Genomic DNA, 12,963 nt, shown 5'->3' on the forward strand with positions numbered 1-12,963 from the left:
AGGACCAATGTAATGAATACAAGGCCTCTGCCTATTCATGAGCCAGCATTCCATAATCTCGGTAGAATAACTAATGAAGTCATAGTATGCACTTACTTTAACCTTATCTGAATTACAAATTTTATCGCATTTACTTTATCTATCTTATAAATTAGAAAATCCCAAAATAAATATTCAATACTCCCTAACTATCTTAGGCTACAATATAGGTTCGATGTTACTGGTATCTCAAAAATACGACTCTAGGTCATACATCCCTTACTTATAAGGAGTAGTAAGATTTAGGTCCCGCTAAATATAAATTTAAAACAGTACCCTCTCCCACGAGTGGCTGATCCTGGCGAGCCGCGGCCTAACGACACCGCGCAAATAAAAACCATCCGTTTCGGCCATATCAAGAGAGGTACCTAGTTTTTGGCACCGTTGCCGGGGATCGAACCCGGGTCACCCGCGTGACAGGCGGGAATACTTACCACTATACTACAACGACCATAAAACACCATAAAACACCAGTTTTTGGCGCTGCTGCCGGGAATCTGGTATCAGGCAATACTGTTTTCAATCAAACTTATTCACAAGCATTTAGTGGTGTCTAAGAAAGACAATTATACACAGACTTGGTTATTGGATTTTTCAAACAGTCGCCAATTATATTGGGACCAAAAGGATCCTGCCTCTCCGTAGTCAGCCTGGCCATTTGGTTTGTTGAATAGTTTGTGCGGAACTTTGTTACCGAAATACCAGGGAATCAGTAGCCAGAACCAAAAACATATTCCACCATAGGATAGTTAGTTAATTAGATTAGATTACTTTAGATTACTCTAGTTTACCTTAAATTAGACCACCTTAGATTACCTTAGATTGCTTTAGATTAAATTAGATCACCTTAGAATTAGATTAGTTTAGATTAGCTTATTATAATTTAGCTTATTTGCGAAAATTAAAAACAAAAAGGCATACCTAGTGTATGACCCAAATCAGATCTAGACCAGGGCCGTTGTTATTCGTACCTGATCCAGATGCAATAATCTCTAAAGCACGCAAGGAAGCACGAATCAGAAACCAAATGGCGTTACGCGTTACTTTAGCAGAAAACACGAAACCCTCGATTGAAGGTTGAGGAGGACCAATCAGATTTCCAGAGATTCAAGGACACTCGTTCGAGTTAAAACATCACATCATCCAGCTCATTCAGAATAGCTGTCAATTTCATGGATTACCGAATGACGATCCTAATTCTCACCTTGATAAATTCATATCTCTTTCGAACTCTTACAAACAGCCAGGGATAGGACAAGATATAGTCCGACTATACTTGTTCCCCTATTCTCTCACTCATCATGCTCAAACTTGGTTTGAAGGAATAGAAAAACATTCCATCACGTCATGGACGGAGATGGCGACTAAATTTCTAACCAAATATTTCCCTGCTTCTAAACAAACCAAACTGAAGAATGACATCATTAACTTCAAACAAAGTTATGATGAATCTCTTTACACTGCATGGGAGGGTTTCAAAACCCTGCTGAAGAAGTGCCCTAATCACCAGTTAGAACGGTCAGCCCAAATCTGTACCTTCTACAATGGTCTTACGGTAAATCATAGGACAACGATCGATGCAGCAGCTCAAGGGAATCTGATGAACCAAACCGCAGATGAAGCATGGGAATTGCTCGAGAACATGACGATGCATCATCATGACTGGAACAGTGGTGAAACAACTTCATCATCTGCCCCACTCTCTGCACTTAACAATCAAACGGAGGCCATCAAATCCCTCACAGATAAGATGGAATCTCTTGCCAAGCAACTCGGAGAATTGAAGACGCAACTGCAGCAGGTTAACCAAGCTCAGGCTTGTGTTAATTGTACCAACCCGCAAACTACTGAAGACTATCAAGTTGAGTACAAAAACCCTGACGGTTCAGTCTGTTACGTTCAATACCCAGCTCGTCCACCAAATCCCGAATTCAATCAACCACCAAGGGTTAAGCAATTTCAGCGAAGCAATCAACCTTTCCGCTATCGCTATCCACCTTATCCAGCCCAACAATCTCAATTGACCTATGATCAACCACTTCCACTCACTGGTCCCCCAGTTGAGGAGAATTCCCCTACCACCCAGATTACAAAAGTAGCTAACCCCACTCTCGGAGCTGATGATCAGTTAACTCAGTTCATCCAAGGACAACAATAGTTAAATCAGAGAACTGCAACCAGACAAGATCAGACGGAGATACTAATGAGAAATCAATTGGCTCTACTCAAAAGTTTGGAAACGCTCGGACAATTATCACAATGCCTTGAAACCCGACCGCAGGGAAGATTGCCAAGTAATACTATCCAAAATCCCCTCATAGAAGAAGAAAAGAAAATGGATTCCGTAATCCCAGAGGAAGAACCACGGAGAAGGTCAACTAGGCTCAAGAACAAATCAACATATACTCAGAAGCTGACCCCTGAAACTCCAGTTCGCGTACCTTATCCTGGAAGGCTACAAGAAGAACCATCCAAGCTTGATTCCTTCAAACTAGATGGAAGATTCTTGGACACTATGTCCAAAGTTCCCAACCAGAAGAGATACATCTGAAGCCTTCTATCTATAAAGTAGAGGATACCAAACTCTAACAAAATTCCACTGAGTGAAGAATGCTCTGCATTACTCAGAAACTCTCTACCACCTAAGCTAGGAGATACGGGTCGATTCATTTTCCCGTGTTCAATCTACCAATCTGGAACCATTCATGCGCTAGCGGATTTAAGAGCAAGTATCAACCTAATCCCCTACTCTCTCTACAAGAGATTAGAGTTAGGAGATTTGTCACCAACCAAAATGACAATCCAACTTGCCGATCATACAATTCGATATCCTAAGGGCATAGTTGAGAACGTCTTGGTGAAAGTTGACGAATTCTTGTATCCTACGGATTTCGTAGTAATGGATATTAAGGAAGACCTACACACCCCAATAGTGTTAGGAAGACCTTTCATGAATATGGCTAGGACTGTCATTGATGTGTACAATCAAACCATGATCTTACGATCACATGGGGAGAGCGTTACCTTCAAAATTGACCGACCAACCGATCTTTCTGGACATGCAGAGATGTTTGCTATTTCCACCAGACGGATCACTTCCGATGATGAGTCATTACTACCAGCCGATGATATCGAGATGGGTGTCGAATCACAGTCTATAGACGACCCAGAAATGGAAGAAGAGGATCCCAGCAAAGAAATAGAGGAAAAGGAGGAATCTGAAGAGGAAGAGGAAATGGAAGACGTAAAAGAAACTGCGACAACACCCGTTCCAAGCACTGAGCGTCATGAAGAAATAATGAGGCTTGAAATAGCAGATCATAGTTTAATCATTCGCTTCTAAAAGAAGAACGACAAGGCTGAGGTTAAGGATATAGAAATTGATCCTGTAAGTATCAAAGTGGAGAATCATAATACTGAAGGAACCCATTCATCAGACGCATCCTCAGAGGAACCGGATACCGATGATGACGAGGAAGAGCATCACGAAGACATTCTGACTAACTCACACTCTCCAACCGAAGTAGATCAAGGGGAGCCGGACTCTTCTTCAGATCAAATTCCGGTTATATCCACACATGCAGACATGATTACCTTCATTAATGATACCGATAAATTTGAAGACATTCTCGAAGCCATCCGAAAGTCAACCATTGATTTTTCGCTACGCTTAACAGAACGAATCATGGCTATCAGAGAAGAGCACCACCTCTATCTCCGAAGAAAAGACAATGATGTTGAAATCCTAGAAGAACGCATTCAAGACTTTATCAACTCTCTTCATGATCATATCTATCACAAAGAAAGGCAACGAGAGCATAATTCAGTGGTTCACACTATTCTCGAGACAAGATTCTGTCGAGATTAGAAGATCATTTACTCTAAGGTTTATAATGCCTTACCCGGATCTGCACTTCCGTTCTCACGAAACGAACCAGCGCTACTGACTGTCATCCGGAAGTATATGGAGCTTTCCAACGGCCGCCCGACTTATCATTCTGATTTGCAAATGATCGAGGATATTCACAGTCTTTTTCGCTCTTCTGGATAGATATAACTTCGAAAGCACACCAGACAGACTAGAGATTTACGTAACAATTGATCACCACGCTGATCTGATTATCAATGAGTTACAAGACGCTGTTATAGAGGAAGCAAGATGAAACAATCCGTTCTCTCATCTTGAACCAGATCGAGTCAACATTGCCACCTATGTTACGAAGCAACTATCACGCATCTTCCACGAATCCACAGATCCTAGTTTCATATTTAAAGCTGGATGTCGGGAGATATACTCAAAGATGGTGAAATTAATACTCGGATCAGGATTGCTGTTCACTTCTTTCCAGCTTCGTCTCTTAACTAATCTGTGCAAAGCTACAGACTCTTACTGTAGAGATCACCGTTCTGAAGACTTCGAAATTTTAAAGATACAGTTTTTTACATTGTTTGAAGACCTCCGAAATGAGCATCCCGTCAGAGAAATCATAAACACCAGCACTGCGACCATGATTGACATTCATGGGTCAACCAGGAGAGCTGTGGATCATATTCTCATCGGACTTCAAGACTTATCAAGAGCCGAAACTGCGCACTACTTATCGTTCAGAAGATCTTCAAGAGAAGTACCGGACTTGTTACCACTATTGGTCCGACACTTTCTCAGGACTTATCCACCAAGACTCACATTCCCTCAAGAAGTCCAAGATCACAACCATCAATGAGGAATGTTTGCTTTTTGAAGAATCACTACGGTCGAGCCAACGACCTTAAACAAAAGCGCTTCTCGGGAGGCAACCCGTGCAATAAAGTAGAGTAGAAGAATAAAGGATGACGAATGAGCCGATAAAGAAGCAAGGAAGCCAGCCGCATCTGCTAGGGGTATTTCTTTCTTTTCGCTACTAGCTCAAGATTCAAACCATACCGCATCCTATCTTATCACTAAGTGTGGGATACACTAGGAACATTGAGGACAATGTTCGTCTAAGTGTGGGATGTTGGTATCTTTTTATGCTGTATCAATGATAAACCATTACGAAGATTCCAAGTCCTTAAGCCAAATTTCAAAATTTTTACAAAAGAAACCCTTTTCGAAAAAGTATTTTTGAAAACCTAAAACGTTTGTCAAAAAAAAAATAAGGCTTAAGTAAGGTGGAATTCTTGTTAGACTGAAATCTCTAATAGAGCATTGCATGACTAAGGCATGATCGACCTAAATTGATTATGGTGAGGCACCCCAAATAAGACCAGCATTCATCCTTTAATGCTTCACTATTTTTCGTTGAGAGTGCCGATGTCTGTGCTCAGAATCAGAACTTGCTTTAGATCTACATCTCCAAGCAGCAAAGCGTGGTTCGGTTGTAATCAAAATAGCTACCCATTTGTCAAACATAAGCCTTCCACACCTCCACTACTTCTACTCCAACATCACATCCATATCACCTTTACTATTTCTCATAAAACCCAGAAAATGAGATTCCTTCCGAAAACCCAATGTTATAAACCTCTCAAGTATCATGGCAAAGGTCTTGAAAAAGTTTACCGGCAAAAAGTTTCTCGAGATGAAGTCTCCAAAAAAAAAAAAAATTTTTTTTGATGAAGGAGCAGAACTAAATAAGAGAAATGCCGAAGAGAACTCGACCGAAAATGATTATCAAATGAAGAAAAGTTCAAAAGTGCTTCTCAAAATATTTCAGCACTCCTATCTATCCGAATAAAAGTCTGTATAAAGACTATATTACCCTTTTATCTCACCCTTCAAAAACAACTTCACTACCACTCTAAAATTCCCTTTCCATCATTGACAAATAACCCATAAAGCTGAGATTACTACCGTTCTCGCGTTAGCAGCAAGGATTTGAGTCTTTATCAAGCCTTTGACGATGGGTGCAGCATGACTGCCTATGAGTGTATTCATTTCTTAGATCTATAGGGAACCCTAAACATTTGAGTGATTTGAGTGACCCGTGAAAGCTAGCCTATGTCATGTAACCTCCTCGCATGCTTGCAGAGATAATTTCAATCCTAACATAGATGACTCACCTTATCTTTTTGCTCTTATAATAAAAGCAAACCGCTTAGGCTATTAGAAAAGAAATGCCGAAAATATTCTTTAAAATGAGAGTTTGCTTGAGGACAAGCAAAGTCTAAGTGTGGGATATTTGATATCGGCTAAAAAGTCACGTTTTCACCCAGGTATTAAGGTCCAAAAACAAGAAAGATTCGAACTTTGTCGGAAAAATACCCACTTCGTCGGTTACAATTGAAGAACAAGTAATTACGAAGGCGGTGCAAAAAGAATCAAGAGAATCGGAGCTAAAACGAAGATTCTAGAGCGAAAACGGTGAAAGACAAGAAATCAAGTTACAATCCAGGGAATCAAGGCTGACTAGCAAGCCATACGGCCTTCCATACGGCCTGCCATACGGCCTGCCAGTATGGAAACCATACAAGCCACCATACGGCCTGCCTTGCATACGGACTGCCAAAAACGGGCTGCCATACGCCCTGCCATATGCCCTGTCAGGCGTATGCTGGCAAATTCCAAGTCTATTTTGAAATGTCCCGTTCTTATTGATTAAAAACGTTCCATATTAATTGATTTCGTTGCGAGGTTTTGACTATATGAGACGTTTTTCAAAGACTGCATTCATTTTAAAACAAACCATAACCTTTATTTCATCAATAAAGGTTTAAAAAGCTTTACGTAGATTATCAAATAATGATAATCTAAAATATCCTGTTTACACACGACCATTACATAATGGTTTATAATAAAAATATGTTACAACAAAATAAGTTTCTTGAATGCAGTTTTTACACAATATCATACAAGCATGGACTCCAAATCTCGTCCTTATTTAAGTATGCGACAACGGAAGCTCTTAATAATCACCTGAGAATAAACATGCTTAAAACGTCAACAAAAATGTTGGTGAGTTATAGGTTTAACCTATATATATCAAATCATAATAATAAACCACAAGATTTCATATTTCAATACACATCCCATACATAGAGATAAAAATCATTCATATGGTGAACACCTGGTAACCGACATTAACAAGATGCATATATAAGAATATCCCCATCATTCTGGGACACCCTTCGGATATGATATAAATTTCGAAGTACTAAAGCATCCGGTACTTTGGATGGGGTTTGTTAGGCCCAATAGATCTATCTTTAGGATTCGCGTCAATTAGGGTGTCTGTTCCCTAATTCTTAGATTACCAGACTTAATAAAAAGGGGCATATTCGATTTCGATAATTCAACCATAGAATGTAGTTTCACGTACTTGTGTCTATTTTGTAAATCATTTATAAAACCTGCATGTATTCTCATCCCAAAAATATTAGATTTTAAAAGTGGGACTATAACTCACTTACACAGATTTTTACTTCATCGGGAAGTAAGACTTGGTCACTGGTTGATTCACGAACCTATAACAATATATACATATATATCAAAGTATGTTCAAAATATATTTACAATACTTTTAATATATTTTGATGTTTTAAGTTTATTAAGTCAGTTGTCCTCGTTAGTAACCTACAACTAGTTGTCCACAGTTAGATGTACAGAAATAAATCGATAAATATTATCTTGAATCAATCCACGACCCAGTGTATACGTATCTCAGTATTGATCACAACTCAAACTATATATATTTTGGAATCAACCTCAACCCTGTATAGCTAACTCCAACATTCACATATAGAGTGTCTATGGTTGTTCCGAAATATATATAGATGTGTCGACATGATAGGTCGAAACATTGTATACGTGTCTATGGTATCTCAAGATTACATAATATACAATACAAGTTGATTAAGTTATGGTTGGAATAGATTTGTTACCAATTTTCACGTAGCTAAAATGAGAAAAATTATCCAATCTTGTTTTACCCATAACTTCTTCATTTTAAATCCGTTTTGAGTGAATCAAATTGCTATGGTTTCATATTGAACTCTATTTTATGAATCTAAACCGAAAAAGTATAGGTTTATAGTCGGAAAACTAAGTTACAAGTCATTTTTGAAAAGGTAGTCATTTCAGTCGAAAGAACGACGTCTAGATGACCATTTTAGAAAACATACTTCCACTTTGAGTTTAACCATAATTTTTGGATATAGTTTCATGTTCATAATTACAATCATTTTCACAGAATAACAACTTTTAAATCAAAGTTTATCATAGTTTTTAATTAACTAACCCAAAACAGCCCGCGGTGTTACTACGACGGCGTAAATCCGGTTTTACGGTATTTTTCGTGTTTCCAGGTTTTAAATCATTAAGTTAGCATATCATATAGATATACAACATGTGTTTAGTTGATTTTAAAAGTCAAGTTAGAAGGATTAACTTTTGTTTGCGAACAAGTTTAGAATTAACTAAACTATGTTCTAGTGATTACAAGTTTAAACCTTCGAATAAGATAGCTTTATATGTATGAATCGAATGATGTTATGAACATCATTACTACCTTAAGTTCCTTGGATAAACCTTCTGGAAAAGAGAAAAATGGATCTAGCTTCAACGGATCCTTGGATGGCTCAAAGTTCTTGAAGCAGAATCATGACACGAAAACAAGTTCAAGTAAGATCATCACTTGAAATAAGATTGTTATAGTTATAGAAATTAAACCAAAGTTTGTATATGATTATTACCTTGTATTAGAATGATAACCTACTGTAAGAAACAAAGATTTCTTGAGGTTGGATGATCACCTTACAAGATTGGAAGTGAGCTAGCAAACTTGAAAGTATTCTTGATTTTATGTAACTAAAACTTGTAGAATATATGAAGAACACTTAGAACTTGAAGATAGAACTTGAGAGAGATCAATTAGATGAAGAAAATTGAAGAATTAAAGTGTTTGTAGGTGTTTTTGGTCGTTGGTGTATGGATTAGATATAAAGGATATGTAATTTTGTTTTCATGTAAATAAGTCATGAATGATTACTCATATTTTTGTAATTTTATGAGATATTTCATGCTAGTTGCCAAATGATGGTTCTCACATGTGTTTGGTGACTCACATGGGCTGCTAAGAGCTAATAATTGGAGTGTATATACCAATAGTACATACATCTAAAAGCTGTGTATTGTACGAGTACGAATACGGGTGCATACGAGTAGAATTGTTGATGAAACTGAACGAGGATGTAATTGTAAGCATTTTTGTTAAGTAGAAGTATTTTGATAAGTGTATTGAAGTCTTTCAAAAGTGTATAAATACATATTAAAACACTACATGTATATACATTTTAACTGAGTCGTTAAGTCATCGTTAGTCGTTACATGTAAGTGTTGTTTTGAAACCTTTAGGTTAACGATCTTGTTAAATGTTGTTAACCCAATGTTTATAATATCAAATGAGATTTTAAATTATTATATTATCATGATATTATCATGTATGAATATCTCTTAATATGATATATATACATTAAATGTCTTTACAACGATAATCGTTACATATATGTCTCGTTTAAAAATCATTAAGTTAGTAGTCTTGTTTTTACATATGTAGTTCATTGTTAATATACTTAATGATATGTTTACTTATCATAGTATCATGTTAACTATATATATATATCCATATATATGTCATCATATAGTTTTTACAAGTTTTAACGTTCGTGAATCACCGGTTAACTTGGGTGGTCAATTGTCTATATGAAACATATTTCAATTAATCAAGTCTTAACAAGTTTGATTGCTTAACATGTTGGAAACATTTAATCATGTAAATATCAATCTCAATTAATATATATAAACATGGAAAAGTTCGGGTCACTACAGTACCTACCCGTTAAATAAATTTCGTCCCGAAATTTTAAGCTGTTGAAGGTGTCGACGAATCTTCTGGAAATAGATGCGGGTATTTCTTCTTCATCTGATCTTCACACTCCCAGGTGAACTCGGGTCCTCTACGAGCATTCCATCGAACCTTAACAATTGGTATCTTGTTTTGCTTAAGTCTTTTAACCTCACGATCCATTATTTCGACGGGTTCTTCGATGAATTGGAGTTTTTCGTTGATTTGGATTTCATCTAATGGAATAGTGAGATCTTCTTTAGCAAAACATTTCTTCAAATTCGAGACGTGGAAAGTGTTATGTACAGCCGCGAGTTGTTGAGGTAACTCAAGTCGGTAAGCTACTGGTCCGACACGATCAATAATCTTGAATGGTCCAATATACCTTGGATTTAATTTCTCTCGTTTACCAAATCGAACAACGCCTTTCCAAGGTGCAACTTTAAGCATGACCATCTCTCCAATTTCAAATTCTATATCTTTTCTTTTAATGTCAGCGTAGCTCTTTTGTCGACTTTGGGCGGTTTTCAACCGTTGTTGAATTTGGATGATCTTCTCGGTAGTTTCTTGTATAATCTCCGGACCCGTAATCTGTCTATCCCCCACTGCACTCCAACAAATCGGAGACCTGCACTTTCTACCATAAAGTGCTTCAAACAGCGCCATCTCAATGCTTGAATGGTAACTGTTGTTGTAGGAAAATTCTGCTAACGGTAGATGTCGATCCCAACTGTTTCCGAAATCAATAACACATGCTCGTAGCATGTCTTCAAGCATTTGTATCGTCCTTTCGCTCTGCCCATCAGTTTGTGGATGATAGGCAGTACTCATGTCTAGACGAGTTCCTAATACTTGCTATAATGTCTGCCAGAATCTTGAAATAAATCTGCCATCCCTATCAGAGATAATAGAGATTGGTATTCCATGTCTGGAGACGACTTCCTTCAACTACAGTCGTGCTAACTTCTCCATCTTGTCATCTTCTCTTATTGGCAGGAAGTGTGCTGATTTGGTGAGACGATCAACTATTACCCAAATAGTATCAAAACCACTTGCAGTCCTTGGCAATTTAGAGATGAAATCCATGGTAATGTTTTCCCATTTCCATTCCGGGATTTCAGGTTGTTGAAGTAGACCTGATGGTTTCTGATGCTCAGCTTTGACCTTAGAACACGTCAAACATTCTCCTACGTATTTAGCAACATCGGCTTTCATACCCGGCCACCAAAAATGTTTCTTGAGATCCTTGTACATCTTCCCCGTTCCAGGATGTATTGAGTATCTGGTTTTATGAGCTTCTCTAAGTACCATTTCTTTCATATCTCCAAATTTTGGTACCCAAATCCTTTCAGCCCTATACCGGGTTCCATCTTCCAGAATATTAAGATGCTTCTCCGATCCTTTGGGTATTTCATCCTTTAAATTTCCCTTTTTTAAAACTCCTTGTTGCGCCTCCTTTATTTGAGCAGTAAGGTTATTATGAATCATTATATTCATAGATTTTACTCGAATGGGTTCTCTGTCCTTCCTGCTCAAGGCATCGGCTACCACATTTGCCTTCCCCGGGTGGTAACGAATCTCAAAGTCGTAATCATTCAATAATTCAATCCACCTACGCTGCCTCATATTCAGTTGTTTCTGATTAAATATGTGTTGAAGACTTTTGTGGTCGGTATATATAATACTTTTGACCCCATATAAGTAGTACCTCTAAGTCTTTAATGCAAAAACAACCGCGCCTAATTCCAAATCATGCGTCGTATAATTTTGTTCGTGAATCTTCAATCGTCTAGACGCATAAGCAATCACCTTCGTTCGTTCCATTAATACACAACCGAGACCTTGCTTTGATGCGTCACAATAAATCACAAAATCATCATTCCCTTCAGGCAATGACAATATAGGTGCCGTAGTTAGCTTTTTCTTCAATAACTGAAACGCTTTCTCTTGTTCATCATTCCATTCAAATTTCTTCCCTTTATGCATTAACGCAGTCAAGGGTTTTGCTATTCTGGAAAAGTCTTGGATGAACCTTCTGTAGTAACCAGCTAGTCCTAAAAACTGGCGTATGTGTTTTGGAGTTTTCGGGGTTTCCCACTTTTCAACAGTTTCTATCTTTGCCGGATCCACCTTAATACCTTCTTTGTTCAATATGTGACCGAGGAATTGAACTTCTTCCAACCAAAATGCACACTTTGAAAACTTAGCGTACAATTCTTCCTTCCTCAATACTTCTAACACCTTTCTCAAATGTTCACCGTGTTCTTGGTCATTCTTTGAGTAAATAAGTATGTCATCAATGAAAACAATGACAAACTTGTCAAGGTATGGTCCACACACTCGGTTCATAAGGTCCATGAACACAGCTGGTGCATTAGTTAAACCAAACGGCATGACCATAAAATCGTAATGACCGTAACGTGTTCTGAAAGCAGTCTTTGGAATATCATCTTCTTTCACCCGCATTTGATGATACCCGGAACGTAAGTCAATCTTTGAATAAACAGACGAGCCTTGTAGTTGATCAAATAAGTCGTAGATTCTCGGTAGTGGGTAGCGGTTCTTGATGGTAAGTTTGTTCAACTCTCGGTTAGTCGATACACAACCTGAATGTACCATCTTTCTTCTTGACAAACAAAACAGGAGCTCCCCACGGTGATGTGCTTGGTCGAATGAAACCACGCTCTAAAAGTTCTTGTAATTGGCTTTGCAGTTCTTTCATCTCGCTGGGTGCAAGTCTGTAAGGAGCACGGGCTATTGGTGCAGCTCCTGGTACAAGATCTATTTGAAATTCAACGGATCGATGTGGGGGTAATCCCGGTAATTCTTTCGGAAATACATCAGGAAATTCTTTTGCAATGGGAACATCATTGATGCTCTTTTCTTCAGTTTGTACTTGCTCGACGTGTGCTAGAACAGCATAGCAACCTTTTCTTATTAGTTTTTGTGCCTTCAAATTACTAATAAGATGTAGCTTCGTGTTGCCCTTTTCTCCGTACACCATTAAGGATTTTCCTTTTTCTCGTATAATGCGAATTGCATTTTTGTAACAAACGATCTCTGCTTTCACTTCTTTCAACCAGTCCATACCGATTATCACATC

At 38.0% G+C, this 12,963-nt stretch overlaps 1 non-coding gene across 1 annotated transcript; it reads right to left on the minus strand.

The window, feature by feature from the left end:
* Positions 1–418: 418 nt before the first annotated feature.
* On the minus strand, positions 419–490 carry TRNAD-GUC (transfer RNA aspartic acid (anticodon GUC)). The gene has a single exon. It is a non-coding gene; the product is annotated as a tRNA-Asp (tRNA).
* Between the last annotated feature and the right edge of the window lie 12,473 nt (positions 491–12,963).

The sequence above is a fragment of the Rutidosis leptorrhynchoides genome, chromosome 2, assembly GCF_046630445.1.
Source record: "Rutidosis leptorrhynchoides isolate AG116_Rl617_1_P2 chromosome 2, CSIRO_AGI_Rlap_v1, whole genome shotgun sequence".
Lineage (NCBI taxonomy): Eukaryota > Viridiplantae > Streptophyta > Magnoliopsida > Asterales > Asteraceae > Rutidosis > Rutidosis leptorrhynchoides.